Source organism: Neophocaena asiaeorientalis, unplaced genomic scaffold (assembly GCF_003031525.2).
Source record: "Neophocaena asiaeorientalis asiaeorientalis breed wild unplaced genomic scaffold, Neophocaena_asiaeorientalis_V1.1 scaffold714, whole genome shotgun sequence".
Lineage (NCBI taxonomy): Eukaryota > Metazoa > Chordata > Mammalia > Artiodactyla > Phocoenidae > Neophocaena > Neophocaena asiaeorientalis.
The window spans coordinates 6,296-22,865 of NW_020175660.1; positions in this window are offsets into that span (position 1 = coordinate 6,296).

Below are 16,570 nucleotides of genomic sequence, written 5' to 3' on the forward strand. Positions count from 1 at the left end.
AGAAATTCCTGAGGCAAAAAGAATATGATATCATTTGAAAATTTGGATCTAGAAATGAGGATCACTGGAAATAGAATATATCGTGGTGAAATAGAAGCCATAATTTTTACTTCTTAGTTCCTGTAGAAGATAATTGATGTCCTACGGTAAATTTAATATAAATGTATTGTGTGTTTATAACAAGTTTAAAAGTAAAAGATATGATGACACTATCACAAAGGATGAGAGATTGGGAATATACTCTCGCATGATCCTTACACTTACTGTTATTTGAAGATAGACTCAGATTTAAAAATATATATTGTAAACTCTTGGGCCACCCCTAAAACATTTAAAGTGGTATAAATAATAAGTCACTAAAGGAAATAAAGTTCTCAAGTAACCCAACAGAAGTTAAAAAAAGAAGAAAAATAAATAAAAAACAGATGGAAGAAATAGAAAAGAGCTAATAAGGTGGTAGGTATAAATCCAATACTATCTATAATCACACTGAAAGGAAATGTTATAAAAAATTATTTAGAAGACTGAGATTGTCATACTGAACACAAAGCAAGACCTGACTATTGCTATCTACAAGAAATCACATTAAATAAAAAAATAGATGTTAAAAGTAAAAGGATGAAAAAATATATCATGTAGACACTAACCAAAATGAACTGAAGTAGCTATATTAATTTCACAGAAAGTACATTTCAAACATTACTGTCCAAAGATGGACATTAATTAATGATGAAACAGTTTATCTGAAAAGATACATTAATCTGAAAATAATGCATTTAACAAAGAGCTTCATAATACATGAGGAAAAATTGGTAGAAGTAAAATGAGAGATAGAGCCATGATTAGAATCAGAAGCTTCAACACTTCTCTCTCAATTGATAGTACAAGTAGGCAGAAAAATCAGTAAGTCCCAGCAATTCAAAATGTAATCTGAACTGACAAATGAATCTAACTGCATTACAAATGGAAAACATAACCACACTAAGGTATGGGAAAAAAAAGAACTTACCTAATTATCTTTGTGAAACAGTGATTTCAAGCAGATGTCATATCATAAGGCTAAGGACAAAAAGAACTGTACGTAAACACTACTGTGTTTGTAGTCTGATTGGTAAATGTATTTCTCACAGGAGTACAGGTTAGTTATTCTAAACTACTTTACATATACACTACGCTTGGACAAAATCATATGTATTTATACAGTGAAAGCCAGGTTTTTCACTGTCAGAGAAAGATGTAACAAATAAGCAAAGAGATAATGCTAGAATGAACCCGTCATGTTGGATTGGAGTCATATATATCAGTATGAATTACATTTTTTAATGTATGTATGAATATATAGAAACAGAAATAAGAATATCTTGATCTCCAAGTACCACTGTGGCCTCCTTGGAGAAATGGACCATTCTAGGGCTGGGACAAGATGAATATAAGATAAGCTTAGAGTTTCTATTGGTGCCAGAATTAAGGAAATGCTTAAAAAAGAAGAAAAATAAAAGCATGGGGGCATGTCAGAAAGTCACAGGAACCAATCTGTAAGAGCTCCCGGTGACCAATGTGGGAATCATTTGAGCAACAAAGTGAAAATAGTAGTATTGAGTTATAACCCAAAGAATAAATATATAAATGCATAACTGAATAACTAAATAAATGAGGTATATAAAGGGCAACTTGTCCTTACAGAAGAATCCCAGCTAATAAACACAGAAGAATAACAGAAATGGAAAGTAATCACTAGGATGCCACAGTAATAATTGCTCAAACAAAATCCACTGATAAATGCCAAATTTAGTAGAAGAAATATTAAAGAGAAATAGGATATTTGTATGTCTTTGAAGTATCTCTGTTGAAATATTTGTTAACTACTATGATGATTTTATTTTTTTTTTAACATCTTTATTGGAGTATAATTGCTTTACAATGGTGTTAGTTTCTGCTTTATAAAAAAGTGAATCAGTTATACATATACATATGTTCCCATATCTCTTCCCTCTTGCGTCTCCCTCCCTCCCACCCTCCATATCCCATCCCTCTAGGTGGTCACAAAGCACCGAGCTGATCTCCCTGTGCTATGTGGCTGCTTCCCACCAGCTATCTATTTTATGTTTGGTAGTGTATATATGTCCATGCCACTCTCTCACTTTCTCACAGCTTGCCCTTTCCCCTCCCCATATCCTCAAGTCCATTCTCTAGTAGGTCTGTGTCTTTATTCCCGTCTTCTGTTCGCAAATTCCTTGATATTTCTCCCAGGTGGTGAGGCATAATCCTCACTTCTTAGGCGTGGGTTGGACTTAGTGGATCTAACAAATAAAGTAAGGAAAGGGAAATAATAACTTTACAGTACAGAAACCTGGCAGACACATCTTTAACCAAGTGATCAAGGTTAACATCACCTGTCATATTGATATCACATGCTCCTGATTATGATACAGTATAAAAGGGCCATCACCTCTCAGGTGTTCTTTCCAAAAATGTATAACCTTAGTCCAATCATAGGAACATATACAAATATAGATCAGGGAATGTTTTATAAAACACCTGACCAGTACACTTCAGAAGTGTCAGGGTCACCAAGACAAGGAATAATTGATGACGCATCACCACTTAGATTAAGGGTACATGACAACTAAATGCAAGGTACAATGCAAGGGTGGATCCTAGAATTTTTTAAAAAGTGGAAAAACTGAGGAAATGTAAATAAAGTCTATAGTTTAGTTCTTAGTAATTTTCTGACATTAATTTCTTAGTTTTCATCATTGTACCACGGTTATGTAAGATGTTAACATGAGGAGAAACTGTGCAAGGTATACCGAAACTAGCTTTGCAACACTTCTCTATGTCTGAAATTATTTCAAAAAAATTAAAGAAAAAGTGATAATGGAGTTAAATAAGATTCTACTTTGGAAAAAGATGGCCTACATAGCTGTCCTGTTTTGAATTATCACCAACCAACCTTCAGTCAATCCTAGTGGTTTCCATGTAGTAAGAGTACAGAAATTGTCTCCTCACTGTGAGTCCCTTTGGTGTCATCCAAGTAGGGGTAGATTCAATTTGTTATTCCTTTGGCCCAGCTGGACATGGTTTGGTTCCTGCAAATGCGAATCATAAGTCCTACCAATTTAAAAATGGAAAGTTAGTCCTGCAACCGTTTTTTACATTGTTCATGCCATTTTGCTGACTGTCTCACAAACGGGTGTTTTTTTTTCCGCTAAATTGTCTAATAGTTATTCTCTATGAAACATTTCACACATAGGTTAAGTCTCATTAAAACAATTTTGTTTTATAATACTATAAGGCACAGCAGGATTTGTATATTAAATAGTATATATATTTACATACTGTATTGCATATTTTATTGTATATGTGTGTACCTTTTGTTTTACTTGTGATTTATCCTACAATTAACATTTCCCAGTACATGTAGATAAATACAGTGGCCTTTCTAAGTCTCCTTCTCTGAGGCTGGCAGATTCACACACCCAGTATAGCCATGGTAGTATAAAATAGCTGTTCCCAAATTCTGTTGCAAGAAACATTGTTCTCTCCAGAAGTTCCCAGATCAAAGAAACCCATGATAAAATTAGTATGAAAATTTGTGTATATTTTATTTCTTACTCAGAGATTTCAAAGCATATTAAAATCTCTAAAATCTAATAGAAAACATAATTCTCTGACTTAGAGATTTCCCAGCTGTTTTCATAGAATACCTATCATTTTTGGAAGCCAATTTGGAAAATACTGTGTTGTAATAAACAGAATATACCATAAGGGCCAAACTGGAATGCTGCTATTTCAAGCTGGTTTATAGCTCATGGTGTCCAGTCTATGAATGAAAGGAGATTTCTAAGCCTGCAGCTGCCTAGAGATGGTCAGATTAGATATATAGAGGAATACACAAGAGTAGAGTCAAGCATTTTGGATAAAGCCTTAAAGATGACACAGGCAGGCAAAAAAGCAAAATAAATGTAATATTTAATATTTGTATAACATTATGTGATACTTCTCACATGCGCTTCCCTTTTTCTGTGTTTCCGTGGGACCCTGTGGATACTATTTTAATACTTACCATGATGTTTTATAAATCCTTATTTGCCAGTTTCTTTTTCACGCATGTAAGCTCCAAGTGGTAAGAAAAATATCATAGTCGTACTTATATCATGAATGCTTAGCAATGGCTTAGCAAGAGTTCGAAATAAATACACTTAAATAAATGAAATTTATAAAAGCACCGTATTTAGAGTTATATGTTGTAGCAAAGGTGCAAAAACAGGTGAGTTTACAGATTTAAAATTTTAATAATAATGATAATGAAATAAGAATAATGTTATGCATTGGGAATTTAGAATAAAAACTAAATAAGTTTTTTAAAATAATGAATACAAAAAGGTTACAATGGATTAGAAGACAACAGTATTCTATTGTGAAAAATAAACATCCAACAAAACAAATAAAGGAAAAATCATGTACAAATAAAGAAAGAGGAAAGGAGATGTAATAGGAATTCAGAAGAGATGTTTAACTTAAATTTTTTTTAACATCTTTATTGGAGTATAATTGCTTTACAATGGTGTGTTAGTTTCTGCTTTACAACAAAATGAATCAGTTATATATATACATATGTTCCCATATCTCTTCCCCCTTGCGTCTCCCTCCCTTCCACCCTCCCTATCCCACCCACCCCAGGCGGTCACAAAGCACCGAGCTGACCTCCCTGTGCTGTGCGGCTGCTTCCCACTAGCTATCTACCTTACGTTTGTTAGTGTATATATGTCCATGCCTCTCTCTCGCTTTGTCACAGCTTACCCTTCCCCCCTCCCCATATCCTCAAGTCCGTTCTCCAGTAGGTCTGTGTCTTTATTTCTGTCTTAACCCTAGGTTCTTCATGACCTTTTTTTTCTTAAATTCCATATATATGTGTTAGCATACGGTATTTGTCTTTCTCTTTCTGACTGACTTCACTCTCTTTGAAAGACTCTAGGTCTATCCACCTCATTACCCATTTGTTTTTGTTTTTATTTCCATTTCTCTAGGAAGTGGGTCAAAAATGATCTTGCTGTGATTTATCTCAGAGTGTCCTGCCTATGTTTTCCCCTAATACTTTGATAGTTTCTGGCCTTACATTTAGGTGTTTAATCCATTTTGAGCTTATTTTTGTGTATGGTGTAGGAATTAGTAGAAGAAGGAAGGAAGGAAGGAAGAAAAGAAAGAAAGAAAGGAATAAGGGAGGGAGGAAGCAAGGAAGGAGAAAAGAAAGAAGATAAAGTAAAATAAAATAAAGATAAAATATAATCAAGTTATTAAAATAAAAAATAATTATTAAGAGAAAAAAACGGACAGAACCGCGAAGGGGCTCCCTAGTGTGTGGAAACCCTTCCTCCTTCACAGTTTCCTCCCACTGGCGCAGGTCCCGTCCCTATCCTTTTGTCTCTGTTTATTCTCTTTTCTTTTGCCCTACCCAGGTACGTGGGAACTTTCTTGCCTTTTGGGAGGTCTGAGGTCTTCTGCCAGCGTTCAGTAGGTGTTCTGTAGGAGTTGTTCCACATGTAGATGAATTTCTGGTGTATCTGTGGGGAGGAAGTTGATCTCTGTGTCTTACTCTTCCACCATCTTCCTGAAATTTTATGTAACAGATATTTCTCATAGAATATTAAAAATTCAAATTACAAAAGTCATTACAAAATGAAGTAGAAAAACTGTATAAATACTTAACATGAAAAGTAGCTCATAAATTTGTTAAAAAGTGACCCAAGTGAAGCCTCAGGTCTTGTTGATTATTAAAGTTAGTTTTTATAAATATTCAGCAGCAGAAAATATCTACACAAAGAAAATGATCTAAAACCCAGAAGAAATGAAACAAAAATTTATAAGGGAAATATGACCCTGATATCAAAAAATACCAGGATAATAACAACAGAAAACTATAAATCAATGAATATAGTTTTGGAAATCCTCAATTCTTTCTTAATGGAAGTTAGTGGCTCACTAAAACATGACCAAATAAGGATTACTCTTTTAAACAAATATTAAATATTAAGAACTTTACTGTAACAAAACATCAAATCAATTGGCCAAATCAAAAAAATAATAAAATTCATCTCGATAGAAACCAGAAAGCCTTGTTAAAATATAAAATTCTTTCTAATAAGTGGTATATACTGAGAACCAATAGTCAAGATGATAACAGTGTGAAAATAATAAAAGTGATTCCATAAATATTAAGAATCAAATGAAGACAATTCCTGCCATCAGTGTTCTTTTATACTCTCTGGATAATCAAATCACTTATGTAACAACAGCAACAAAAATAATAATATTGTTATCAAGAACCATTTCTTGAATTTCCACTAATTTCCAGTTTTAGTTCTTATGTCTATTAAGATTACTCGGCCGTAAAAAGAAAGTGAGTTATTTGTAGTGAGGTGGATGGACCTAAAGTCTGTCATACAGAGTGAAGTAACTCAGAAAGAGAAAAACAAATACCATATGCTAACACATATATATGGAATCTAAAAAAAAAAAAAAAAAGGTTCTGAAAAACCTAGGGGCAGTACAGGAATAAAGATGTAGAGAATGGACTTGAGGACACGGGGGAGGGGGAAGGGTAAGCTGGGATGAAGTGAGAGAGTGGCATGGACATATATACACAACCAAATGTAAAATAGATAGCTAGTGGGAAGCAGCCACATAGCACAGGGAGATCAGCTCGGTGCTTTGTGACCACCTAGAGGGGTGGAATAGGGAGGGTGGGAGGGAGGGAGACGCAAGAGGGAAGAGGTATGGGGGTATATGTATACGTAGAGCTGATTCACTTTGTTATACAGCAGAAACTAACACACCAACGTAAAGCAATTATACTCCAATAAAGATGTTGAAAAAAAAAAGAAATTTAAACCCTTCAAAAAAAATAAAGATTCCTTATATCTCTGAGGTTTGTAGATGAAAAAGAAATGCTACGACTTTTCCAGGGTCTGGCAATCCTGGCTTCAAACTCTGACCTTATAGGGAACAGGTTCTAGGACTTTTATCAAAGGTAATGAGCACAAAAAACCAGACAACTCATAAGAGATACAGAAACTAGTAAATATTATAAGCAAAAACATGCAAAAAAGTTCATCTTTGCCAGTAATCAAAGAAATGCTCATTAAGGCAACCAGTGCTTTTTTCATTTATGAAACTGGCAAAATATGAATAAGGTAATATCTGATCCTAGGAAGAGTAAGAAAAATGTTTTCTCTTGTATAATGAAGGTGACAGTGAAAATGAGAAAAGAAAACATCAAGGAATAAAAATGACAATATTGTGTTAGGAAGCATAGTTTTTTAGTTTTTGACAGAATTAAATAAATTGTCCACTCTTTGGGGAAAAAAATATCATATTAAATAGACTCCCATGTATGTAGTACTCATAGCAGTGGAAGATAGGAAAGCAATGTAGTGTTTCTGTAATAGTGGAATGGTTGAGTAAGTCACAGCTGAGTCACTAAATTGACCGTTACATACAACTGTTACAATTATGTTTTCAAAAACCATATAGGAACTATGATATACATTAATTTTAACTGAAAAAAGGTAAAAAATATAATGAATACTTTGATATGACAAAGGTACTTGCACATGAAACCTACCATGACATTAGGTATAAAACAATTAACCAGTGAAGCCCTTGAGCTGTGGCTTTTGGAGAGTCATTCAACGGTAGAATGCAAAAGACCCCAATGTTCTGCACAATAGGGATGTGTTTTCATATCAGCCTCTCTCTACTAATGTTACTGTAAAGCACTACTTTTATTCCAAAGCTTCAGCAGAATGCTGATGATGCCAGAGACCACACAGAGATAATGCTCTTAGTTTAAGGAGACAGAGTTGCTGTTTCATTCAGCCATTAACAGATGAGCAAGACACCAGCAAGTTATACTGCATGTGGTAGGAGAGCCAAGTATTGTGGGCATGGCTAGAAAGCAAAACGGCTGAAATTTGAGCAAAGATTAAGAACTGAAGGATAAAGATGTGAAAAAATATAAAGCAACAACTCATAAAGGTTTATTTTCTTGATAGAGGTGTGATACTCACTATATGCTGATCAGGAATGTTTATTTACCTAGAAACATGAAAAATTTTCTAATTTAAATAATTTCATTATTTATTGGACTTTAGGAAAGGGTCTGTTAAATTTGGAGAATGATGTCGCTTATAAAAATCTTTGATTTCTTAGATGTAAAATATGAATTTTCAATTCAAAAATAGTGTTTAACATAAGCAAATAAAGAACTTTACACTTCCAAAAAAAAACCTGAAGCAAAGCTGAGCAGTTCAGTGAAACAACTTCCAACACACGGCCCCAAAGGACATCTCCATTACATAGAAGAAGATGAATCCAGATGAAACAGTATTTTTCATTACTCTGATTAGGAGTTAACACCTGTTTCGTAGTGAAGATGAAGCTGGTACCTGAGGATTGTACCTATAGGTAGATACAAGTGAGATGCATCTCTGGAGAGTAAACTTCCTGAGTGAAAGGATTTGTTGTGTTTTGCATGGAGGTGATTTAAATTGTACAGACAGGGGAGAACTGTTGCACGTATGCACGTGAACACGCGTCTTCTTTTTAAGCATAGAATGCAGAAGACCAAGATGTGGGTTTGAAGAAGAGTAATCCTCTGCTTGGGCAGATGGGAGATTAGAAGCACTACGTTTTGGCATATATGAAGGGTCATATATGGTGTTTTTCACCACATTTGGAAAAATTGGGGCATATTGATTTCAAAGGTTTGGAATGTAAACATCCCAACATACATAGCTTTTGTTTCAGTTATTTAGTGCTTGCTTCACAACAAATACCCCTTACAAGAATAACACTTATTTTGCCCATAAATCTACAGTTGGAGTAGAGCTTGGGAAAGTTTGGATCCTACAGGCACCACCTTGAAGTAGCTCCAAGGCTAAGGGCCGTAAACATCTTTATATGTCTGGTTTGGTGAAGGCTTCAGCTCAGTTTCCTCTCCACGTGGTCTGTCAACAGAGGCTAGTTTGGACTTTCTCACAGAACAGTGTCTGGCTTGCCCAGAGAGTGAGTGTCCCAGAGAGAAAGAGAAATTCAGAGGGAGAAGGAGATTCAAAGAGAGAGAAAGATATTCAGAGAGGGAGAGAAATCCAGAGAGAGAGATTCAGAGAGAGGGAGAGAGACAGCTTGAACAGAGAAGAGAAAACAAAGAGAAGACCGAGTCAGAGTCACATTGCTGTTTGTGACCTAGCCTGGGAAGTCATAGTATTACTTCTACTGCATTCTCTTAGGTTGGCCAAAAAGTTAATTAAGGCGGTTGTGAAGCTCAGCTCCTGATGCAGGAGTGTCAGCGCCACACTTTAAGAAAAGTATGTGGGATCAGATAAATATTAGTGCTTCCATCTTCGAAAAATGTCATCTACCACAGCTCATTCTCTGGCTTCCATAATTCCACCTCTCTCATATCCAAAATACACTCATTTCTCTCCCCCAAGACCCTCAAGCCTCATCTCAATAAGACATCGTTTCAAATTCAGGTTCTTAGCATCCAGATACTGTATAGTTGCCAATGAGGCTCCTCAGGTGAAACTTCTCAAGGACAGCTCTTCAAGTTAAATTTTTTTAGATCTGGAGAGCTGTGAGCTAAAAAGGCAAGTTATATGCCCTTTACACACCCAACATACAGTGGTAGAGCAGGCATCTGTTAACTGCTCTGGAGCTTCCTGTTCAAAGAAGAGAAAAAGGGAGGCACACAGTAGTAACTGCTCCAATTCTGAAATCCATTGGAAAATGATATCAGTTATCAAATTAGAGCCCTGTTCTACTGCCATGATTCTCCATGATTTTCTTTTCCACCCTCTGACCCACTGCTTTTTCCCTCTAAATCATCCTTTTTTTTCCATGAGAAGTGACAGGTGTTTGTATCTGTGTAGTTTACCCAGAGTACATTCTGATAGAGGTAATTTGAATATCCAAAGGTCTATTTTCATTCTGTATTATCTTTATCTCTTTCAGTCCAAAGTGATAGAATTCTTTTTACACTTCGTGAATCTGTTATAAATCAATCAATCTATGATCCTCTCTAATAGACAAAGAGCCACATCCACAAACCTGTTCAAGAACAGTTGTTGTTTTTTCCTACTTTAGACTTTTTAAGTCAGCTGTGTGGTATGGCCCTTATAGGGTCTTTTGTTTAATGGAAAGATTCTCTAAGTCATGCTTATTCTGATTGAATGACTTTCTAAGACACTACCTTATATCTTTCTGAGGACTTTATAAAGCATAATTTAGTCCCACCCTGGATTTTATCATTGCTCTGAAACTTTTTTTTTTTTTTTTTAATTTTGGAGCTAGGAAACTGAGAATAAGAGAGCTATATTTTTAAACCCAGTAAGCCCTGGTCCCTTTATATTTAATAGTTATTTCTTCAGCTTGCCTCTCTCTTTTGCATTTTATTATAGGCAGATAAAAGAAGCCAGATAACACCTTTAATCCTTTGCCTGGAAATCTCTCTAGTGAGACCATACAGTTCATTAGGTACATTTTTTACTTTCCACATTATAACATATAACAGTGTTGCTAAACTTCCTGAAACCAGTTAAAGGATCCCCTTTCCTTCAGTTTTCAAGAGTATTTTCTTTCCTTTAAGTCTTAACCAATAGCCTCTAACAGGTCCATTATGCTTCTTGTAGGTGCTTCCAAATACCGTCTAATCACTTAGTCACAAAGCTACTATCATAGTTTTAGGTTTTGTTTATAGGAGCATACAACATCCAGGTCCCAATATGTGTACCAGTTAGCTGGTGCTGCATAACAAACCAACCCCAAACTTAAGAGACTTAGAACAATAACATTTAATCGGGGCATGAATCTGCAATGTGTGCAGGGTTCAACGAATCCCACCTCCTCTCTCAGCTGGGCAACTCAAGGCCAGCAAGCTGGGATATACCACAGGCTTGCTCACTCTGAAGTCTGGCATAGGATTTTGGCTGTCAGCTGGGGCCTCAGCTTCTCTCCATGTAGTCTCTCAACATGGGCTAGTCTGAGTTTTCTCATGGCACTGGTGACTGGCTTCCCACAGAACAAGCATCCCAAGAGAGAGAGGGGGCCAGACAGAAACTGTTTTGCCTTTTACAACATGTCCTTGATTGTAATACAATGTCACATCTGTCTACAATTTTATTAGTTGTGCCAGTCAGAAAGCTCTACCCAGGTTCAACAGAAAGGAAGATAGACTAAACCAGCTAATGCAAGGGTATCAATATTGCACTTTAAGAGTGTGGGGAACGGAATATAAATTGGTGTAGCCATCTTTGGGAAATGCAAAATGGGCAGTTGTTACTATAGATTATGGGCTTAGTCATTCTGAATACATCATTTTGTATTCTTCATGTACCATGTCATTATTATAACAATTCTTAAAGCAGGTGGGCCCAATTAAGTAGAATAAAAATTCTAGTTTGGTCAAAATCCTTATTGAATGCTTAATCAGGCTTAACTTTGAATGTGTAACATATTGTACTAAGAACATAAAAATAAAGTTTGAAGAATGCTTTCATCAAAAGTTTGATAAAGGGATATATCATCCAGGTTTATGAGTCCCTCTTCTCTGGTAACTATTCCTGAAACAGTGGGGAATCTCTCCCATCCCCATCAGCCATGTCTATGTTATATTACTTGGCACCATCAGGCAGTTCTGATTGGTTAAGAACTGTGCACCTCATCCACAATGAGCTGATCGGATTGTGAGCTGAATCATATTTATATTAACAGTTGGACAGAAATTTGGTGAACTCCTGATATCAAAAACTCTGGGTTAGATAAGCTGTAGCTTACCTACATGATGTCTGATTCACTACTTTTTTGGATTCCATGAGACAACAGAATATAATTCCAAAAGTTTCCATTCATACTTAAACTAGTTACAATCACTTAATGTTGTTTGAAACAAAATGATCTCTCTATGTGTGTGTGTGTATATATAATATATGTATATAAATGTACAGCTATGTATATATAATATGTATATATATTTAATAACAGGTAGAAACCAAATATATAATTAAAACTGAGTAGTCGAAATCTTATTATAGACAGAAAAAATTACATGTGCATAAAGCTTTATCATTATTTGGAGGCTATCGAGTTGGCAAATTAATTGATATCCTGCCAGAGAGAGTGAGGTTTCTCTAACTTTGGATAGCAAATCCGATCTAGAAATGCCTTAAATGGATTCATACTCCAACTACTATCGAGTGACCGACAGTTGAACTGTGTGACTTCCTTGACAACTTCATTCATCCCCAGGAAATCTTTCCCTATATTTTCTCAGCTGTGTTTCAGAATCAAGCCTGTTTTACTTTTACTTAAATAAACACCATTATCAAAAGGTACCATAACACCTACTCTGACTTTTCTCATGGTTACTGGCAATTGAAAGGTTCACTGTACATTTTAGAGGCTCATCTATTGTAGGGAATGACAATATTACAGGCAACTTATTTTGCTTTTAAATCTGACATTGTTGTATAGTAGCAAAGAGAGCATACACTTTGGAATTAGATGAAGGGTATAACATTAACCAGGTTTGTGACCTTTGCCAAAGTCCTTAAATTTTGTAGACTTCATATACATACGATCTGATATTATCAGTGTCAATATATCAAGGTTGGTGAGTGAATTACATGTAATAAAAGGTGAAATAATCTAGCTAATACCTTTTGTAGTGTAATCACTCGCTAAAATTTTGCTTCATGACCCGTCTCCCTCCTTTCTTTGTTCTCTTCCTCCCTGGTCCTAGAAACAAAAATCAGATTTGATTTCTCACCTTTGGAAGCACACTGTCACTTTGCTTTGCTTCCTTGTGTTGGGGGTTGGGGGGTGGTGGGTTGGTAAACAGACATAGAATCTAGGAAATGATATAAAGGAGAAATGAACAAAAGTTTATGAACTCAGAAATGGAGAATATTTTAAATACCCAGAAAACTACAAAAAAATGTCCATTTAAGTCAAAACTTATATAATGAATACGAGTTTTTCTGGTTAAGAGTGAGGCTGGATGAGGGTGGAACCCCTGTGAAGGATCTAGCTTCAATCCAGCTTTTAATCTCTGTGTAGATCAAAGATCTGGAGAGGCTTTACTGCATTGCTCTCTACTTCTTTAGAAAGAAAAAGCTAAGCAAACTTCTTTTAGATTAAAAAAATAAAAAAGAAAGGAAAAGGTCCAGTAGTAGTTAACTCTACTTCTACTTTAGCATGTATTTCAGAAGTAAAGCATCTTTAATTTATGTCTCTATTTTTATTCCGAGAAGACAGATTTTCATAGCATCTTTCTACTCATAGGGCACCCAAAGGGTTTTGTTTATAAAAATCAATAAGCCCAACGCTCTTTGGTGTTTGTTTGTTTTTTTTTAAACCAATCTATTTCATCTTTCACTGTCTGCTGAAGGAAACCATGTATCTTCCAGCAAGCAGTTGGATTGTGTCAATTCTTTGTGGTCCATTATTAGCCAGCCAAGATTCAAGGTCGCTGTTTTAGAGTATCTGCTTCCTGGCAGAGCTCCCTGTACCTGCCGAGGGCTCTTCAAGGTATAAATGGGATAAGACTATTTCGGGCTGTATGAAAGTCAATTTATCACCCTGCCCAATGCTCCCCATCTAGTCTTGCCTTGCGTCTGACTGGCATTTTCAGCAGGTGAATGGAGCTCGTCACCTTCTCTGGTCTTCTCTGAAGGTAGGATTTTTCAGATGGTTAGAATTATCTACTATAAAGGAGTCAACTTCTGCCAAGGATTAGGTAACACAGTCACTCCCCTGAATGTCAGGACACTAAGAAATAACACACATTGATTTCCTAATTCAAACACATTGATATAACTTCATAAATATTATGTATTAATATTATAAATATTAATATAATTAAAACTTCCCTGAGCTTTTGGTTCATTCCATGTTTTACCTTTTTATATCATTTTGACTGTTTATTAATTTACTATTTCTGCTTCTATTTTTAATCACTGGATTGGCCTAGTCTAGTTTTTAATTAAAAGTTCAGTTTGTTTCCAAACTTTCTTATTTTTCTAATACTTTATTTTAAGGCTATACATTATTCAATGTTTACTGTTTTTAAAAAAATATCTAGGTGTTGCGTTTGTTATAAGTTTTGAATAGTAATTTCTAACTTTACATTTTCTCTAACTCAATTGTTCTCTGTAACTGTGGGTTTTATGTATGCATATGTTTTACTTTTCAGTGAATGCAATCAATCATTCGCTTCTATTTTGTTAATTCTTAATTGTGTTTTGTTTAATGGATATAGATAGCATTATATCAGCTTCTTGTAATTTGTTGAGATTTCCTTTGGGTCCTAATTCATAATCAATATTTGTGAATGTTTCATTTGTTTTTTAAAAAGCACAATTTTGTGAAATTCAAAGTAACCTAGTTATTTGCTCAAATAAATTTATTTTATTCTTCAAATTCACAAAACAATGTGCAATTTCTGTTGAATTCAAATTCTGTTTGTTCAAACATTTTATTATTCAATATACTTCACTTATTTTGAGCTACTTATCTGTTCTGTCATTTTTGAGAGAGGTATAATAAACTCTCTCACTAGGTTTGTGGCTTTGTCAATTTGTCCTCCATGGCTAATCATTTTTCTTTTATATATTTCAAGCAATTTTGCTGGGTACATAAATATTATTGGATATAATAATTTCATGGTGGACTGTTCCTTTTATCAAATGAAAAAATGTTTTTTATGCTTTTAAATCTTTTCATCTTGAATTCTGCTTGATCCTGCTTGCTTTATTTTGTTGGCATTTAAAAATCTTTCTACTACATGAATTTTATTCACTCATCTTGGTAATGATTATTCACATATTTGGGCATTCTCCATCCTTTCAGCAATTTATATTTATTCTGAGTTCTAATTACTCCTTCCTCCCACTTTTTGGATTTTTGTGTATGTCTTTATTACATTTTCTCCAAGGACTTTTTGTTGTTTCCCTTCCTCTAATGATCTGCAAGTTATTAATTCTATTTCCATTTTTCAAGTGTTTCCCCTAAGGTGTTAACACATGTACTTAAAGTATATTTGTCAAACAAAACCTTGCTAGCATTAATCCATATCTATATCACCCTCCTCCCACCAACCTTTTAAATTCCTTATTCAAAAAGAAAAATAACGCCACATATCCTTTTATTTTCTCTACTGGATATGAGGTTTTGCATTGGTTGAATGTGGTTTCTGTCTAACATGGTACACATTTTTCTTAACTAGTTGGTGATTGTATTTCTGAATGTATTTTTGTATTTGAGAGTTACTTGGATTGATAGGGGGCACTTGTGAGTCTTATGTAGTGTTCCTAGGGGAGAGCTGGGATGTACCACATCTTCCTGTTGATTTCTGGGATAGTCCCACCATGTTGACATCAGTGCCCAAACTCACTGCTCCTGCCCCTGCTGAGGCTGATTTGTGGCTTTGCATATGCTGCACAAGACAGATGGATTGCATGGATGTCAAAAAGCTGGTGTAGCTGGGTGTTGCTAATTATACTGTCTGTGTAGGGACACTGGAGCCCCTTCTATTCCCAGAATCATACATTATCAGGCTTGGAGAGAGTCTGGAAACACCGTCACCATTTTAGCAATCTTCTTTTGTGCCTACTTTTGCTGGTGGTTTCTTTCTTTCCTTTTTTTTTTTCTTTTTTAATATAAGAGTAACAGTTTTATGTGTACAGGTATTTGTTTACTTCCTACCAAAAATAACCTTTTATGCTTTCAATGGCTTTTGGGATTTACTGTATTTCTTTTCCACTTTTTTGTTGTTGAGGTGTTACTGCTGCTGTTCTTGTTAGGTTTGGTTTAGTTGGTTTTTCATCTAATATTCTCTACCATGTGAAGCCATTTATGGTGGGGGTGGGATAAGGGGGTGGCATAAAGCTCATCCTGCCATCTCGAAATATAAAAATTTCTTTTTTCCAAGGAAATTATCCATTTTTACCTGACTGTCATATTCGTGGTGTTAACCTTAATTAAAAAAAAAAAAAGATTTCCATGCCCAAAGAGTTCAAACTCCAATAATAAAACATTCAGGTTACTGAGAACCACTGAAATATGTGATGCCTGCCATAAAAAAAAAAAAAAAAGTCTGGAAAAACACACTATGGGAATGGGACCATGGAGATTACCACACAGAGAAGTGTCACCTGAAGGATACATAGGTGTCTCGCAATAGACAAAGAGGCCAAAGGCACGTCAGATGGATGGAAGAATCTGTACAGTGCCACAGACACCTGAGAGAAAGAGGTGACTTGGTGAACTGTAAATAGTTTCTCAGAGCAAATCTGTCAGAATCTTAGAGGGAGTGGGAGGAGGTGAGGCTGAAAAGGTGGACAAGAGCCCAATCACAAGGGACCTTTGTGTCCTTCCAAGGTGCTTAGCCTACAGATATTGAAGTGTTATAAACAGAGAAGGTCCAAAGTGCCCCAGAAAGGGGCTAGCCCAGAAATTAGGAAAACAGGAGAATCTTTCAAACTTCAAGGTAGGAAAAAACAAAGGTCTGCAA